Here is a 12,013-nt window from a genome sequence, read left to right on the forward strand (position 1 = left end):
CTAAAACAAGGCTTAATTTGGGCTGTCAGTGAAAATCTAATAGACGTTTGACCATTCCAAAAGAATAGACTAGCCATTAAATAGAACCACAATCAAACGGCTACATGTCTAAGAGACAGTCAACAAAATAATGCTTAGATGATTCTTTTATTTCCAATATAAGAGGTTCTCGGAAATGGCAATCATCCAAACTAATAAATTATAAAGGCTTTTATAAGAAAATGACAACAGTTAAACAACATAGACAGCGTTGGGCAATACAAAATGCTAATAAATACAAGACAAATTGAAATATTGTACATGCATGTACATTAAACAAGCCAACAAATCTGCCAATGGGCTACGACAATTTTTCTTGAATTAAGTGTTTATATCTAGATTTGTTTCTTACCCCTTTGGCAGATTTATTTGCTTGTTTTAAGCCCAAATTCGCTTAAATTTTGAGTTTTTTTCTCCCTAAAGGCTAGGCTTATTTTCTTAGGGCATTTTGCTCATCAAAAAATGCATCTTATTTTAAGACTTTCTAGATATTTGTACAGTGAAAACAGTTCGAAATAACAAGTAAGAAATGATTTTTTGCAATGTATTCATTCATTCGCTACCCTTCATAATACAGCTGTCGAAAAACCACAGCAACGTCGACAGACCTGGAAGCGTAGCTGTATTTGTTTAACTCACAAAGACAACGGGTAAAGTATTTTCTTGATTACCTAAATGACTTGCCGTAAGAAAATAAGTTTAGGTTTAAGGGGGGGAAATACAGTTTAAAGGGATATTTCAATTTATGATGATAATTCTGTCATCATTTACTCATGCATACAGGCTTACAACAACACGAGGATTAGTTTTTTTCTGAGTAACACAAAAGAAGGTATTTTGAGGAATGATGGTAAACCCACAGCAGATAGTCACCATTGACTTCCATAGTAGGAATAAAAAAAATATGATGGAATTTATTAGGTACCATCAACCGTGTGCTAACCATCACTTTGCAAAATATTTTCTTCATCATTTATCACGATACTTCCAAAATATTTTTTCCTACTAAGTCAATGTTTCATTATTTGCTTTACAAGCTTAAAAATGATGGTGACATGATTCCATGGTAATCACAAACAGTTAAACAAGTAAGATAATCACCATTACTTTTAAAAGCATTTTGAAAATTGCTTGCTTATGCTGGGAGTAAAGGTATTTCACGCAGTGCGCATCCTCTTTAAAAGGTAATGTATGCTTCTTTTAAAGCTGACACATTTGTCACATTAAAATAACAGAAATGTGTACTTTTTAAACTTTTTGGAGCCGGTGTGTCTGTGTTCTTGGGGCACACATCTACATGTAAAAGCAGAATTGCTTATTATTCTTCTCTATTTCTTGTATAGGTCAATTATGAGTGAAGAACCGTTCACCAAATGAAGACCGCAGCCATGTGACGGGATTCTGTGGTAATCGCAAACAGGTAAACCAGTAAAATAATCATCATTTATTGTTAAAATAATTTTGAAAATTGAAGTTCTGTGTGTTCTTATTGTACTTTATTTATTTCTGCAGGTAAGCACCATACCGTAAGCTTCATTCCCTTTATAACAGGTAAGGTTCATACTGTTTTATTCTTTTGTACTGTTTTATTCGTACTGTTTTAAATCATTCAGTAAATGCAAAGTTAAACTGATGTGTTTTTAATCTAGATTTAAAAGTGTCTACTGTTGAAGCACATCTGATCTCTTCTGAAAGCTGATAATAACTAAATGCTGATGCACCTTGTTTTGAGTGAACCCCTGTTTTTTCTAAATGACCTGATCCTATTGCTCCGAGTAATCGGTTTCATATTCGATTAGCATATCTGTCATGTATTTCGGCCTGTAGCCATGAAGTGGTTTTTAAACAAGTAACAGTACTTTTTTAATCCATTGTCCATTGCAATAATCGGCCCTGCTGGTGATGAAAGCATGAACAAGTTTCTCTAAGTCCTGTCTTGAGACAAAACCTCCAATTCTGGCAATATTTCTGAGATGGTAGTAAAAGCAGAATTCCTTATTATTTTTCTCTATCTCAGGCTCTATGGCATATATGTCATGATTTTATTTGTCTATTTATATGTCTATTTACAAGGACTGCCTTGGCCAAACGTTATTGTTAATTAATATTGAAGCAGTTATTTAACATATTTCCTTTGAGTAGTGATTTGTGTAATGATCCATATATCTATTTTTATGTATATTTTTAACTTAGGAATGTGATTTTAAAGCACATATTTGTTATTGTATGACACCTCTCATGTTATGAAAGTAAAAAATAAATGTATTTTCTGATGTCTTGCATTTCTGTTTTTAACACTGTTCCTGTAGAGGAACACCTAGGTTTACTTCAATATTTTGGATGTAAATGTTTATTGAATCATGACAAACTATATATTTTTGGAAAGGTCTAAGCCTCTAGAATACATATTTCAGCAGTGTTTTATAAAATAAATTATGTAGGGAGAGTAATTGATTCAATTTTAAAGAGAGTGCGCCTCAAAACATTTATGTACTGCTAAATGGCATTGTCCCACCGGTGGGATGCCTACAATTACTTCAGTGTTTTGCATATGAATTTTTATCCAATCATGACAAACTGTATATCAATGGAAAGCTCTAAGAGTGTAGTTTTCATTTGTCAGCATCATTTTGGGAAAATATTGACATAGTGTGAGTCATTTTCTAAAAGGTCACGGGCCCTCAAGCGGGCCCACATTGTTTTTGCATATTTATAACACTAATACCCTATCCTAAACCTAAAAATCTTGACAAACTATGTATCTTTGGAAAGCTCTAAGAGTGTAGTTTTCATATTTCATCACAATTTTTGGAAAATTATGACGTAGTCAGAGTCAGTTTCTAAAATGTCACGGGCCACAGGTGGACCCAATTTGTTTTTACATATGTATAGCACTAATACCCTGTTCTAAACCTAAAATATCTTGACAAACTATATATCTTTGGAAAGCTCTTAGAGTGTAGTTTTCATATTTCATCAAAATTTTGGGAGAGAAATGACGTAGTGAGAGTCAATTTCTAAAAGGTCACAGGCCTACATGTAGGCCCAATTTGTTTTTACATATGTCTAGCACTAAACCCCTACTCTAAACCTAAAAAATCTTGATAAACTATATATCACTGGAAAGCTCTCAGAATGTAGTTTTTATATTTCAAGGTCATCTGATGATAGACATAATGTAGTGACAGATTTTAGATACATGACCCCACCCCCCATAGGAATGCATATTAATTTTATATTTTCATAATTCTAATATCATATTATAAATCTTCAAAAATGTTGACAAACTATATATCATTGGAAAGCTCTAAGAATGTAGTTTTCATATTTCAAAACGTTTTAGCAGTTACAATAATGCAGTGATAGTATTTCATCAATTTGTGACAAGAGAATGCAGCAAACCGTTGACATCTAGTGGCCGTTGTTGGTAAAACCACTAAAAGTGTTACACAAACCTCATTTTTTGTGATTTTAACTTAAAATTTGGATCACAACTGCTTGAGACATATGGCCTCATGTTTACATTATAACTTTTGTGAAACATTTTCATTTTTATAATTTTATTTATCAAATTAATATGTTTTTGCATTATTTTTAATTATTATTATAAATTTAAACTGCTATAACAATTTTTCTGTTAAATATTTTCACATCCAGAAACATCAGTGAAAAACCTTACATTGTCTTCTTTAAAACAAGACCAAGATTAGTCTTTTAGACCAAAAAATGCCAAAGTTATATTAATTTGAAGCTACACATCAACTTTTCACCCCCCACTCAAAAGGGTGGAGTGACAGGCTTACAAATTACTGTTTTAAATGCTATTTTAACACTGTTTTTTATCCTGGTTCTTAAAACACACTGGAAGCACTTGCAAATAGCTAATGTTATTCTAAAAAATTAAGTATATTGAACTGTAGTTATTTTTAATGGTTTTAAAGATAACATAAATTGTATAGAGGTGCTTTTAAATAGCATGTGGATATCTTATATTTTGTGTTTTAGAGTTTCAGGATTTAAATTGCGTTTTTAATCCTCATTAAAATTATGTTTTATTTCAGATCTATTTTTTGTTTTTAGACCTGCATGTGCAGGGGTATAAAATGTTTTATGTAACCTGACTTGTTTACAGCATGTGCTGTTATTTATATGATGATCTTGTTTCAATAAACAAAAATAGAAAAAAAAAAAAAAAAATCTGTTCTTATCAGTTTAATGTCTGATACGTCTCCTATCCGGAGACTATATGTTAAATGGATTTTTGACCTTCGGAAATGGAAGCGGAGCTTGCTCCTTCCACTCCATGCATCAACATGGTATTGCAGTGTTTCCATGAATGGTGCGCTCCCCTTCTCGGGGACAAATAAGTCAAATACAAAAAAAGAATTTGCTTCTTTTGTGCGTGAATGACGGTGTTTTTTCTAATACGTGTGTTTTAAAATTGCTGTGTTTTCGTTGGCTTTATTGGTTTAACGAAAAGCTTGCGTGGAAATGAACACGCTGATAAAGAAATGTTTTTGTAATGTATTTAATTATTTTCTTTACAAGTTTGTGGTGGTGATCCGAGGACGAATTAAACATCCTCGACACAGCTGAAGGTGCAACAAAAGCGAAAGAGGCCGATTGGAATGTTAAAAACACCTGAAAACTTTTTTCACTACCCTTCATACTACAGCTGTCGAAAATCCACAGCAACTACAGCTGTCGAAAATCCACAGCAACGTCGACAGACCTGGAAGCATAGCTGTACTTGTTTAACTCACAACGACAACGGGTAAGTCATTGAGCCCTGTGTTTTTATTTATCCACGTTCTAAAATTGCTATGCTTTCGTTGTTTCTTGATTGCTCTGTACATTTCTTTGTTTCTATTCCACGTAAAGTTACTTTGTAATAACGAAACCATATATTTGAATGCGCAATTTAAATCCATTTGATTTAAATTGTTTCACATATTTCACTCTACACGGTTCAACCGGGCTGGAAACGGAATAAAAATAGGGTAGATCTCGAAGAATGTTTGGTCTCAGACGTGGCTTCGTGCGCTTTCCACCTGGTCACACACAGTAATGAAATGTTAGTCGGACGGCCTTCGGGGGCGCCGTTGATGTGATCGGTCACAGGAAGATGCGGCCGTCTGGCCTCAAAGGGTGTCGCTCATACTTACCTGGCAGGGGAGACACCATGATCATGAAGGTGGTTCACCCAGGGCGAGGCTCAGCCATTGCACTCCGGTTGTGCTGACCCTTTGCGAATTCCCCAAATGTGGGAATCTCGACTGCAAAATTTCTGATAGTGGGGGACTGCGTTCGCGCTCTCCCCTGACCTATGTGTTAAAAATAGATTCTTTTGTCGTTTTACGTAAAATCCAAGAGACGTCTAACCACGGCCCAAGAATACATTAGTCATCAAAAAAGCGGCTATTCAACGACTACATAATTTCTAATAGACAGCGAATATGTGTCTAGGCTAAAACAAGGCTTAATTTGGGCTGTCAGTGAAAATCTAATAGACGTTTGACCATTCCAAAAGAATAGACTAGCCATTAAATAGAACCACAATCAAACGGCTACATGTCTAAGAGACAGTCAACAAAATAATGCTTAGATGATTCTTTTATTTCCAATATAAGAGGTTCTCGGGAATGGCAATCATCCAAACTAATAAATTATAAAGGCTTTTATAAGAAAATGACAACAGTTAAACAACATAGACAGCGTTGGGCAATACAAAATGCTAATAAATACAAGACAAATTGAAATATTGTACATGCATGTACATTAAACAAGCCAACAAATCTGCCAATGGGCTACGACAATTTTTCTTGAATTAAGTGTTTATATCTAGATTTGTTTCTTACCCCTTTGGCAGATTTATTTGCTTGTTTTAAGCCCAAATTCGCTTAAATTTTGAGTTTTTTTCTCCCTAAAGGCTAGGCTTATTTTCTTAGGGCATTTTGCTCATCAAAAAATGCATCTTATTTTAAGACTTTCTAGATATTTGTACAGTGAAAACAGTTCGAAATAAAAAGTAAGAAATGATTTTTTGCAATGTATTCATTCATTCGCTACCCTTCATAATACAGCTGTCGAAAAACCACAGCAACGTCGACAGACCTGGAAGCGTAGCTGTATTTGTTTAACTCACAAAGACAACGGGTAAAGTATTTTCTTGATTACCTAAATGACTTGCCGTAAGAAAATAAGTTTAGGTTTAAGAGGGGGAAATACAGTTTAAAGGGATATTTCAATTTATGATGATAATTCTGTCATCATTTACTCATGCATACAGGCTTACAACAACACGAGGATTAGTTTTTTTCTGAGTAACACAAAAGAAGGTATTTTGAGGAATGATGGTAAACCCACAGCAGATAGTCACCATTGACTTCCATAGTAGGAATAAAAAAAATATTTCTTCATCATTTATCACGATACTTCCAAAATATTTTTTCCTACTAAGTCAATGTTTCATTATTTGCTTTACAAGCTTAAAAATGATGGTGACATGATTCCATGGTAATCACAAACAGTTAAACAAGTAAGATAATCACCATTACTTTTAAAAGCATTTTGAAAATTGCTTGCTTATGCTGGGAGTAAAGGTATTTCACGCAGTGCGCATCCTCTTTAAAAGGTAATGTATGCTTCTTTTAAAGCTGACACATTTGCCACATTAAAATAACAGAAATGTGTACTTTTTAAACTTTTTGGAGCCGGTGTGTCTGTGTTCTTGGGGCACACATCTACATGTAAAAGCAGAATTGCTTATTATTCTTCTCTATTTCTTGTATAGGTCAATTATGAGTGAAGAACCGTTCACCAAATGAAGACCGCAGCCAGGTGACGGGATTCTGTGGTAATCGCAAACAGGTAAACCAGTAAAATAATCATCATTTATTGTTAAAATAATTTTGAAAATTGAAGTTCTGTGTGTTCTTATTGTACTTTATTTATTTCTGCAGGTAAGCACCATACCGTAAGCTTCATTCCCTTTATAACAGGTAAGGTTCATACTGTTTTATTCTTTTGTACTGTTTTATTCGTACTGTTTTAAATCATTCAGTAAATGCAAAGTTAAACTGATGTGTTTTTAATCTAGATTTAAAAGTGTCTACTGTTGAAGCACATCTGATCTCTTCTGAAAGCTGATAATAACTAAATGCTGATGCACCTTGTTTTGAGTGAACCCCTGTTTTTTCTAAATGACCTGATCCTATTGCTCCGAGTAATCGGTTTCATATTCGATTAGCATATCTGTCATGTATTTCGGCCTGTAGCCATGAAGTGGTTTTTAAACAAGTAACAGTACTTTTTTAATCCATTGTCCATTGCAATAATCGGCCCTGCTGGTGATGAAAGCATGAACAAGTTTCTCTAAGTCCTGTCTTGAGACAAAACCTCCAATTCTGGCAATATTTCTGAGATGGTAGTAAAAGCAGAATTCCTTATTATTTTTCTCTATCTCAGGCTCTATGGCATATATGTCATGATTTTATTTGTCTATTTATATGTCTATTTACAAGGACTGCCTTGGCCAAACGTTATTGTTAATTAATATTGAAGCAGTTATTTAACATATTTCCTTTGAGTAGTGATTTGTGTAATGATCCATATATCTATTTTTATGTATATTTTTAACTTAGGAATGTGATTTTAAAGCACATATTTGTTATTGTATGACACCTCTCATGTTATGAAAGTAAAAAATAAATGTATTTTCTGATGTCTTGCATTTCTGTTTTTAAACTGTTAATCCTTATCAAGTGCTATACATTAGAAAGTGGATAAATAACAAAAATGTCACTCCTGACAGCTGATAAATTAATCGTTCTTTATAGCACCACTGAGGTGAGCATTTTTCAAGGCAAGATTCTTTATAGAACCGTATAAAAAGGTTCTATATAGTACCAAAAAAACGGGTTCTGCTATGGTTACAAGCTGAAGAACCCTTATTTGGTACTATTTAGGAGCATTTGTCTTTAGAGTGTTGCGTAGGTTCGAAACTTTCAATCTTTAAACCAAAAAAAAGGGTCACACGGTTTTATTTGTGGTGTGGACATGAACACGCTGCAGGCATTGAAATGTAATTTGTAATTTATTCTCTCATTTCATATTTAACAAATAGAAAGCAAAGTGCTATTCAATCAGTTTAACTAAACAACTGGTGTTCCTCAATTTTGGGGCCTATTTTGTTCAGTATATCAGTTTTGTTCAGTTTTGTATGTGCATGCAAAAAGCATTCAGCGAGCAAATTAACTGAAGCTTTACCTTCGTGTTTCTTTTTGTATGAGTGATAACTGTTTCTGTATGTATTTGTATGGTTTTTTTACAAGTATAGAGTGAAATGCACACGGTGAGTAATGAACGCAGACCTTCAGTGCCGGATCTCTGACCCGCTAACCTCCATCCCGACAGCCAGCGCCTTCTCCGGATGCCATTGCGGTATCGCTCCTCGGCTTTTTGGGTAAAATCGAGTGGACACCGGGGACTACACGTTTGAATGGATTTTTGACCTTCGGCTATGGAAGCGAGGCTTGCTCCGTCCACTCCGTGCATCGACTCTGGCGCTTTCCGGGGACAAATAAGGTGAGTTTAAAACCAGAGTTTGCTTCTTTTGTGCGTGGTTGCCAGTTTGTTTGCCAATCCGTGGTCATAATATGTTCCGCTTCGTGGTTTCTCCATCGCTCAGTACTTTTCTGTGTTTCTATTTTACGTAAAGCTAACACCAAAACGATTGTGGAAAGCGCTATATAGATTGTTCTCAAAGAAAAAACGAGAAACAAACCCATGTGAATATGGGTCAAATTATCTAGGCGGAGCACTTCGTTCAAAGAAAAACGCAACAGAATTGTTTGCGTTGAACAAAGACAATGGTGCGTGCAGACATCGAATGTGTATTGTGGATAAAAAATGGCCAGTGGGGTGGGACAATTTTTCTTGAATTAAGTGTTTATGGGAAAAGTTAACGAATTTTTTCTTACCCTGTAGGCAGATTTATTTGCTTGTTTTAAGCATAAAATAACAGGAGAAGAAATTGTGTAGGGGGAGCAGAGGGTTTTTTTTTTCGTTCAAAGAAAAGCAGCGTGGCACGAATGAATGTTTGGCTGAAATGCTATCGTAATTTCCCCCTTAATTTTCCTTACAAACATGAAACCAGAGAGAAGGGCCAGATGGCATCGAATTGCACCTTGTATTCGGTGATTGATTGAGGAAAAATATGCGTATGTGTATATATACACTTGTTTTGTTGAACAGAGACAATGGCCGCGTGCTCCAGCGTCACCTATATGCCTATTTCACAAAATGGCGCCTTTGACCGGAAGTAAGGAAGACATCGTTCAGGTTGCACCACTACGATGGCCACTCAATATAGTATGGACTGACAGCTGCTTTGTTTTCTCCTACACATGAATTTACTTGTAAAAATAACAATAACATATATTGTCGATTGGTGTTATATTATTTTTTTAGCATTTCGTCTTATCAAAATATATCATATGTTAGACAGCTGTCAATTTTAAATAAAATAACGAGACATACATAACTATTCGTGTCTGCTCCCGTTTATTGTAATGAGTCTGCACATTTGGAGAAATACTTAGACATTTTACTTCTTATTTCTTTAGACTGAATAATTATTTCTTATTAATTCCAAAGTATGAGACCCGATGATCTAATCGTGGTGTATGTGCTATTCCTCGTTTGTTTGCCTGCATCCATTGCTTTACGGCTTGCTTGTTGCGTTGAAATGCACATTTGATTTCTTTACCAGCATTGGATTTAGACCATTCAATGAGAAGAGTTAACAGCGTTTATTATGATTGATAAGCCCTCAACGGAGAATGAAGTCTGCATACATTAAAAGCCTTATTTTGTTTTTATCGTGTGCCTTCCAAAATGTATGCGACGAAACTTAAATCACGCAAAAAATGAATGGTAACTAGACGTGCTTGTTGTGTGCAGGGAGTGCATTTATTTGTAAACTTTTGCTAAATCAAAATGGTTTATTTGTATTTGCTTTTTACCTGGGTTTTATCAGGTTCGCAGTCGGGACATTTTTAATCCATAGTGTATGGAGTTATCTAGTAGAAAATGATCTGCTGTTTTTTGGTAGAATGTTGTGTGAGCTAAAGAAACGAGGAATAAAACAAACACCGCGATTAAAAAAAATCAGATCGCATACTTTGTAATTGAAAATAAATAATAATTAATTCCAAAGAAATAAGAAGTAAAATGTGTAAGTATTCCTCAAAATGTGCTTTGGACTAAGTCCCCGTCATCACAGCAAACGGGAGCAGACCCAGATAGGTATGTCTAGTTATTTTATTTAAAATTTTCAGCCGTCTGTAAATTCATGTTTGAAAGAAAAAAGTAAATGAATATCTTACTTACTGTTTTTGTCTTGTTTTCTTGTGAATATCTGACAATTCTTAAATGGAGATACATTTACTTGGTAAGCAAAGTGGCTTAAGATATTATGTATTGTAATAGAAAATTGTTATAAAAGCGTTTTGTGTTTGCTGGGAATTCACAGCCATATAATTAATTATAATAACGCACTTTTTGTTTATAAACATGTTAAAAAATACATTAACACAGAATAATGTGGCAACAAATCAAACGTGCATTTAAATGCAACAAGCAAAAATAAATAAATAAAGCAAATGCACGGAAAAGAAACGAGGAATAAAACAAACACCGCGATTAAAAAATCAGATCGTATACTTTGTAATAATTGAAATAAATTATAAAAATCAACAGGTTTATATTTAAAACAAGTAAAAAATATCTGCCAGCGGGGTAAGAAAAATAAACTTAATTCTAGTTTCAACTTAATTCAATAATAAACTCAATTTAGGTTTATTTTTCTTACCCCACTGGCAGATATTTTTACTTGTTTTAAGCCTTAACCTATTACATTTTAGAATTTATTTCAGTAAACAAGACTTAAATTCTAAGCCACTTTGCTTATTAAGTAAATGTATCTTGATTTAAGAATTATTTTTTAACTCGAAAACATGAATAAAATACTAAGTAAACGAACAGATTGGGATGTTCAAAACACTTAAACATTTTTTTTTCACTCTACCCTTCATATTACAGCTGTCGAAAAACCACAGCAACGTTGACAGACCTGGAAGCCATGATATATTAGCAGTTTTTAAAATAAGTTAAATCTAGAATCCTTATTGGTTTTAGATACTTAAAAGCAATGAATGATCTTCTTTCTTTTGAATTGATTTGGTATTATGGAGGAGCTCTGTGTCTGGTTATTGAAGATGATTTGGTCTTTGCTCCTATGTTGGCTTATTTTTTGTTATTTCCGTTACTATATATATATATATATATATATATATATTTTTCCCCTTTGTTTTTTCTGATTTGAGGTTATGAAAATGTTTTAATTTGTAATAAAGGTTTTTTGAAAATTCTAAATTCTCTCTCTCTCTCTCTCTCTCTCTCTCTCTCTCTCTCATGAGCGTGGATCAGTTCCTGCATCAAGGAAAAAATGCGCATCCTGGTAAATTTCAGAAGTTAGACGACTGAGCTGCAGCGGACAGCGTAAGATTTATGAAAACACATTTGAGAAGAAAGGCAAAGCATGTTTCACAGTTAATCCAAGACCATAATGACAATTTTGCGCTCTGTTTCCCGAAGCTCGTGGAGGCGTGGAGCAGCATACACAGTTAAGGTATGTGCGATCTACCGGCATTACCTTTACGATCGACGTATTGGATCTGCAAGCTGCAAGCAAATTAACTGAAGCTTTACTTCATGTTTCTGTTTGGTTAAGCGATGACTGCTTTTTCCCAACAGTTTGTGTGTGTTTTCTGCATGGGTTTAGAAAACATGAACTTCTGATCTGCTAGCTCAACGTTCTACCTCTGTAACGTATAGAGTTAAATGCCCGCTAGCCTCCACCCCAAAAGCCAGCGCCTTCGCCGGCTCCCCCTTTGGCTGCGTCTATTCCGGT

General features: G+C 34.4%; 2 non-coding genes across 2 annotated transcripts; both read left to right on the forward strand.

Moving 5' to 3' along the window:
* Positions 1-4,194: 4,194 nt before the first annotated feature.
* On the forward strand, positions 4,195-4,389 carry LOC135765376 (U2 spliceosomal RNA). Its single transcript, XR_010540670.1, has one exon. It is a non-coding gene; the product is annotated as a U2 spliceosomal RNA (small nuclear RNA).
* Positions 4,390-5,196: 807 nt separating this feature from the next.
* On the forward strand, positions 5,197-5,361 carry LOC135764044 (U1 spliceosomal RNA). Its single transcript, XR_010539607.1, has one exon. It is a non-coding gene; the product is annotated as a U1 spliceosomal RNA (small nuclear RNA).
* Positions 5,362-12,013: the final 6,652 nt, after the last annotated feature.

Source organism: Paramisgurnus dabryanus, unplaced genomic scaffold, assembly GCF_030506205.2.
Source record: "Paramisgurnus dabryanus unplaced genomic scaffold, PD_genome_1.1 h2tg000184c_1_28971__unclustered, whole genome shotgun sequence".
Classification (NCBI taxonomy): domain Eukaryota; kingdom Metazoa; phylum Chordata; class Actinopteri; order Cypriniformes; family Cobitidae; genus Paramisgurnus; species Paramisgurnus dabryanus.